Consider the following 6,818-nt stretch of genomic DNA (forward strand, 5'->3'; position numbering starts at 1 on the left):
CTGGCTCCGAGCAGTGCGTGTCGCCTGGCACACGCATGCCGATTAACTGGCCAGGGGGTCACCCGAGACAGATGACCACTGAACTTGTGCTGCAGCCTTTTCCTCATAGTAAGCATTCATTTCTGTCTTTCTGTTCTCCTCAGCAATAATTTCCCCGCAACTTTTAACATCTCTTCCAAATTCCTCGACAGATCTGGGTGACTGGCAGACATAATTCCCTGAACCTTTTTTTTTTTTTTTTCCTTCAAAACTAAAATAATCCTTTATCATAAAAATGCCCCTTTTCACTTGTGGGTTAGTATTCCCTAAATACAGAATAATTTTGATTGCTCATTAGGTATTAATATTTCCTCTGCCTGGAAACAGGAACCGTGAGCACTTTGACCCAGAGAGTTACAGGATGTTTCTCCACAATATCGGGCGGCTGCGTTGAATCAGGCCATCCTCCCTTCCTTAGTGCCAACACACTGCAAATTTAACACGTGTGGGCCTTGATAAGATACGACGGTGCGGTGAGAGTATGGGGGCCAGCTGGCTTACGGTCTGAGCCCAAGCTCACGAGGGAAGGAAACACAGGAGCAGTTGGCAGCTTCGCTGGCGATTCCTTGTCCTGCTTCACGGCTGCCACGTTCGACACAGCACAGGGGAGATGAGATGCGAGATAAGGTAAGATGTACGACATTAAGATACATAGGACACCTGACAACCCATTAATGAGCAGTCTTCTGGATCAAGCCCCTTGCAAGAAATGTTTCACCTGAGGACACCTGAAAGCATCCTTCTCCTCTCACCCCAGTCTGCTATCGACATGCCTTCAGCTCCTAACTGAACTAATTTTTTGTGTGTGTTGTACCCAAAGTGGATTTTTTCTGTGTTATCCCCGCGGACCTTCTGACTTGATGGTACCAAGGAACCAGTAACCATTAGGATTCTGTCATTCTCCTATTTCCCTATAAAACTCACATTCATTTGTAAGATTCTAGTATTCTTATTTGGTAAAAATCCTATCTAATTATAAATAAGTGAATATTTTCCCCAATTCTCAATGCCTCTGGTGGTTCTGGCGTGAAAAGAAAATGAATGAAATGAAATGAGCTGAAAATTGGGCAAAGGGCAGGAAGCAGGTGAACCGGATGAGTCCAGAAAATTCAATGTATTTTGCTATGAAAAAGAAATTACTAGCAGAGGCGGGTATGAGGTGGGCAGAGGGTGTAATTTTGTGGTGAGAATTGTCATTTGCAGACGTGGCTTGGAGCAAAGCCATGCAACGGCAGTGGCTGTTACAAAGTACAGAGAGCTTTTAGGCAAATTTTTGCTCTTGGCCCCAAACAGCAGCTACAATTTACCTCTTCTTTCACAGCGATGTTTTTTATCCATAACCACAGCAGAGAGACACTGACATCTGGAAGTGAATCCTGAGCTACAGTCAGAAGATCGTCAGGCTGCGAGGATCCTGGTGCTCTGTTCCTTCAGCGAGGTCCTTGGGCTGAGATCAGCATTTCTAGCTTCTGCGTGGGTGAGGGGAACGTTGACACCATCTGTGAGAGGCATCTGACTGGTTTCCCTCGGTTCCCTGCGCAATCAATAGAGAGGAGCAGGCGGCCTGGAGAGGCATTGGGAGCAGGCATCTGATTTAGACACAGAGCAGCCCTGCGGAGGAGCGCACGTCTCTATCCATTCCTTAGGGAGCCTTGCAGGATTAAGTATCTAAATTGGGAACCTAAGGTTAGTATACTCTGGGGATGGGAGCGAATACCACCTTTTTTCCAAGCCTGTTATGGCCTCCCACATACATCGTAATTCGGATCATTGTTCACATCTTAAGAGTCTCATAACTGGAAGGCACATACAAAAAAATCTAATGCTAAAGCCAGGGCAATACGAATCACTTGAAAACCTCTGAGGAAGTGAGGACAATGAAAGATGAAAAATGAATGTGGGGGGATAAGAGACAAACAGCAAATAAAGAGGAACAGGGATGGATCTAGTGACAAAAGGGCTTTGATCATTCACCTGGTTCTCAAACTGCAGGGGAAATAAGTAGCACCCAGTACATGGAGCAGTGCTGCCACACAGTGACAGAGAAAGAGCTCCGAGCTGTAATTGCAAAAAATTGCAGCAGCGATGACACCGGGAGCTTTGTGTTTAATGTCAAAGCCAAACGGGACACGGGCTTGTTTGCTCAAGGGACGCTAACTGTAGTTACAGGAGGCGGCAGTACTGCCAGGTAAGGACCTAACCTGAGCCTGACTGCAGCGGTGGGTGTTGAGCCTGGCTCACAGGTTATCACAAAATATCAATAGCAGTCACGGAGTTAAAGCTGGATTCGAGTCCTTTCTTTTAGCAGAATAATCAATGATTTTATTAAAAAATCACTTTCACTTCGATTACAGGCTAAACTTTGCTGATAGTCTGCTACACATTAAACCTATAACTGATTTTTAATTACTATTTCTAGTAATGAAAGCCTCTCTAAAGAGAAGGCTGATGCATGATACATCCTTCTGTGACTAAAGTAAAGTAGAACAATATCATTTCAAAGGAAAAAACGAAAGCTAGGACCCGAAGAAGGTTAGGTAGCAAAGTCATATGAATTCCAGGTGTGGACGGAGTAGAGAGCCCTTAGCTTCATGCCCTTAGGAAATCCCAGCCCAAGTGAGTATTGTCCTGAAGTTTCTGTGCTATTTCTATCTTCACACCAATATAGAATATACAAATCATCTAAGGATACAGTAGAAAATGTTACATGGACAGCACCCATCACGTGGTACTGGGACTCAGCTCGGAGTCCTGGCTAAATGGGAACAAAAACGCATCATCTTTTTTCATCATTTCTTTAGGCAGTCCTGGAGAGTTCCATGTCAGAGAAACCATAATGCACAAATCTCTGTTTTTGCTAGCAGAATTCACAAAGCAGGAAAATAAATTATTTTCCTTGGCCTGGGTGGGAGAACAGGGCCCTGCTCTCCCTCTTGTCTTGGAACTACTACACACCTGACCAGAATTAAGCAGCCAGTGAATTTTAAAGGTGCTGAACCCCTCTGGCTCCCAGTGGGATTTGAATGCCTTCAGCAATGTTGAAAATCAGGTCAAAAGATCCTCTGGGAACGCCGACGTTTCACAAGAAGTAATTTGCATGAAACTCAGCTAGGGATATGCCTGCCTCATGTTCCATAAAATAGTCCCAATTTTTCATCACAGCATCCCAATTAATGGGTAGAAGTGTCTTTATGTATATAATTACTCATTTACATGTGTGCATATAGATGTGTGTTATATTTCAGCCTCATCCCAACAAGCTCTGCCCTTGCCCTGCAATGAGCTGGGATGATGCTGACCGTGGGGGTGAAGCAGGAGCTCCTACAAGCTGGATGTCCCCTCTGGGGTCACTGGAAGCCAAGGAAATAAGGACACAGATAAATACTTGTGCTTCTTAAAGAAAGGGATCCTGTACGCTGTCTTTGTTGTCCATGTATGCCATCTAGCAACATTCAAATGGAGACCCCAGGGTGATCTATAGCAGCTGAGCACACTTGAATTTCAAAACATCTTTTCCTAGGGCAGCATGATGCCCTGAAAGTTTCTGTAATGATGTAACGATGAAATTGCATTACGCCCCTTATCATTTCCCTTCTTATTTTATATGAAGGATCAATACAGCCAAAGGTTAGAAAAGCCCTGTCTGGTACTTGCAGTGCTGGCTCCTAGTTGTCTCCAGTTGGAAGTGTGAGCTCAGCCGTAACCACAATGCTGCTAGCAAGTGCTATAAAAAGGAAAGCTGTCTGAAATTGGAAAAGTTTTTCCCAACACTTTCTCAGAGAAGGCAGCAGCGCGTCTGTTTAATGCACTGGGGAAGCTGCAGCCAAAAAAAAATCTGTAATGGGGGTGGGTGTGAAAGGAAACATGAGGTTGTCAATCAAATGAAAAAGAACAGAATTTCCAGGGAGCTGGAAACACCATATTAAAAAGAAGCTTTTTGGAAAAGACCACAAAAAATTTTTTCCTTGGAGATGGACAGAAAAGGGACAAGAAGACGGAGAAAGAGAAGGAACTGGAAGAAAAAAAAAAAAAAAGATTGTAATTCACAAGGCCAGCATGAAAGAGGTCACTGGTCAGAGTTGCAGGGGACTGAGAACCCCTCCCAGAGCTAGCACACACACTGTGTCACTGTGTGCTGGCCCTTGTCACATCAAGCAGGGACTTTGAAAACTGCTGTGATCTACTTAAGATGATCTTGTTTTCTTCTAAATGGGCATTTTTTTTTGCTACAGATTCCTACCATGTATTAAAATATGGAAGAACTTTTCAGTGAATGACCGTGAAGTACAACCAACCATGAGAAAACCATGAGGAAAGCCCAGTGCAGACCCAATCCCTCAGGCCTATCGGTGTCCTTCAGCACTTTAAGAGGGAGCACCTCTCCTATGAGGACAGGCTGAGAGAGTTGGGCTGTTCAGCCTGGAGAAGAGAAGGCTGCAGGGAGACCTGATTGCGGCCTTTCAGTACCTAAAGGGGGCCTACAGGAAAGATGGGGAAGATCTTTTTAGTAGGGCCAGCTGTGACAGGACAAGGGGTAATGGCTTTAAACTAAACCAGGGTAGGTTTAGACTGGATATAAGGCAGAAATTCTTTACAATGAGGGTGGTGAAACACTGGAACAGGTTGCCCAGAGAGGTGGTGGAGGCCCCATCCCTGGAAACATTCAAGGCCAGGTTGGACGGGGCTCTGAGCAGCCTGATCTGGTTAGCGGTGTCCCTGCTCCTGCGGGGGGGTTGGACTAGATGGCCTCTAGGGGTCCCTTCCAACCCGAAACATTCTGTGATTCTGTGTACATAAACCCACTATTGCTATTACAGTCAAGCCACAAAGCCCCGTGATCTGACAGGTCATTATTTAGGCAATATAAAATCAGTAAGCAGAAGGTGCCTCCCCACACTAAGCTGTTACTGTCTGTATAAGTAAATGTATTATTAAACACAAAATTCAAGTGGTTCTTTATGAGGCTGAGGCTCAGAACTGAAAAGCCACAATTGCCACTATAGTTGGAAGAAGCTGCAAGGGTTTCAACAGACACTGATGAAAACTAAAGACACATTTGGGAACCTACCAGTACTTTGCAAGAACTCACAAGAATGGGGAGATCAGGAACCAGGAGCACAGATTTACATTTACAAGAAACATATGCTGGATATAATTTTATTTTAGAGTACCTACTGCTCTGCCAGAAAATGAGAGCACAAACAATGAAGACGTGTATGTGCATAAAACGCTTCAATTACTAATACTTTCCCTCACATTTAGGAAAGGATACACGATGAGTAGGTGTGATAAGGAAGAGCAGGGAACCGTGACTGGGGCAGCCTGTATCTCCTGGAACAACGCTGCTTGGTCTTTGGGCCCCTCGGCGTCTCATGGCAGATGAGATTTTTTGCTTGCTGCCTCATCCGCACAGCTGCTCCTTTCCCAGGAGACTGCCTGAGCCAGGTGTGAGGAAAAAGAGAGGTCATCACTCCTGCGAGCAGAGAACAGAAGAATGAAAGAAATGTCAGAGGTTATACTGCAAAGTGACATTTTCTGGAGGAACTGTTTTGAGTAATTGGGATCTGCAGGGAGTTGTGCATCTCTCAGACTAGAAAGACTTACTATGCATCATACCAGTAGCTGGCAAAGGAGAGCTTTGGGGCTCAGCAAGAACACAAATGGGGAAGGACCCACTTCCCCAGATCCATCCCTCTGGTAACCTAGGCAGAGGCACCGTGTAACCCCTCCTGAGCTCCCTCTGAAAAAAAACCCAGACCAAGCTAACAGATTTTATCTGTTTTATATTTTATTTTTAGCTTCTGTGGCAGGGCTGTTCCACAGTCTCACTCCTCTAACGGCAGCATCTGTGCTCCTTCATTTCTGGCTCGGATGTGTTAATGTTCAGTGTATACCTGTTTGCTATAGTGCCCGCCTAGGTCTCCATCTTACATAGCTTTTTACCTTCTCAGATTGCAAAATGCCTGTCCTCTGGAGACAGCAGTCGTAAGTCCTTTCATATTTGTTTTGCTACGCTCCAGGAACAACACTCCTCTCATCCCTCACAACAGAGTCGCTGTTCCATGCTGCATCTATTCTCTCTGCCCCTCTTTTAGTTTGGCTTCTTGAACGTGGTTGACCAGAAGCACACTCAATAATCAACATGAGCAGCGAATGTACCTGTTAGTGCCTAAAATACTTTGAATTTTAAAATCACAACTGAATTTTTAAATCACCTCTTAATATCATATTTGTCTTTTTTTTTTTCCTTGGATGCATCATACGGACTACAGACTGACTCTGTGGAATCAATTAAAACACGCAAAGTCTTCTCCACGACTATTTCCAGATGATGAGCTCCCAGGGAATAAATGATGAACGTATTAGTTCCCAAGGATGTGACCCCAAACCCTGTAGTACTTAATTTCATCCCATGCCAGTTACTCTTGCCCTCAAGGTGACCTCATTCTCTCTGAGTGACACAAGTGTCCTCTCTGTTGATGACATATCCCAGCTTAGTGTCACTAACAAGTTTCTTCAGCACCGTCCTAATCTCCACCCCGTGGTCCTAGATGCAAACAGTGGAATCTGAAGAAACTATAGCAAAAGCCAACCTATTCTAGCAGCCCTCCAGCATCCCCAGGACACCCGTTAATAGATGCCACCTTCCCACCCAGGCCTTCCAGAGCAGGGGGCCCAGGGGTCTCGCTGCTTCTGTGGCCAAGGCGTCAGGGAAACCAGGCCCAAGAACCGAGCCGACGGGCGGGTTTAGAATAGAATAGAATAGAATAGAATCACTT

The sequence above is a fragment of the Egretta garzetta genome, unplaced genomic scaffold (assembly GCF_000687185.1).
Source record: "Egretta garzetta isolate BGI_Z169 unplaced genomic scaffold, ASM68718v1 scaffold291, whole genome shotgun sequence".
In the NCBI taxonomy this organism is placed as follows: domain Eukaryota; kingdom Metazoa; phylum Chordata; class Aves; order Pelecaniformes; family Ardeidae; genus Egretta; species Egretta garzetta.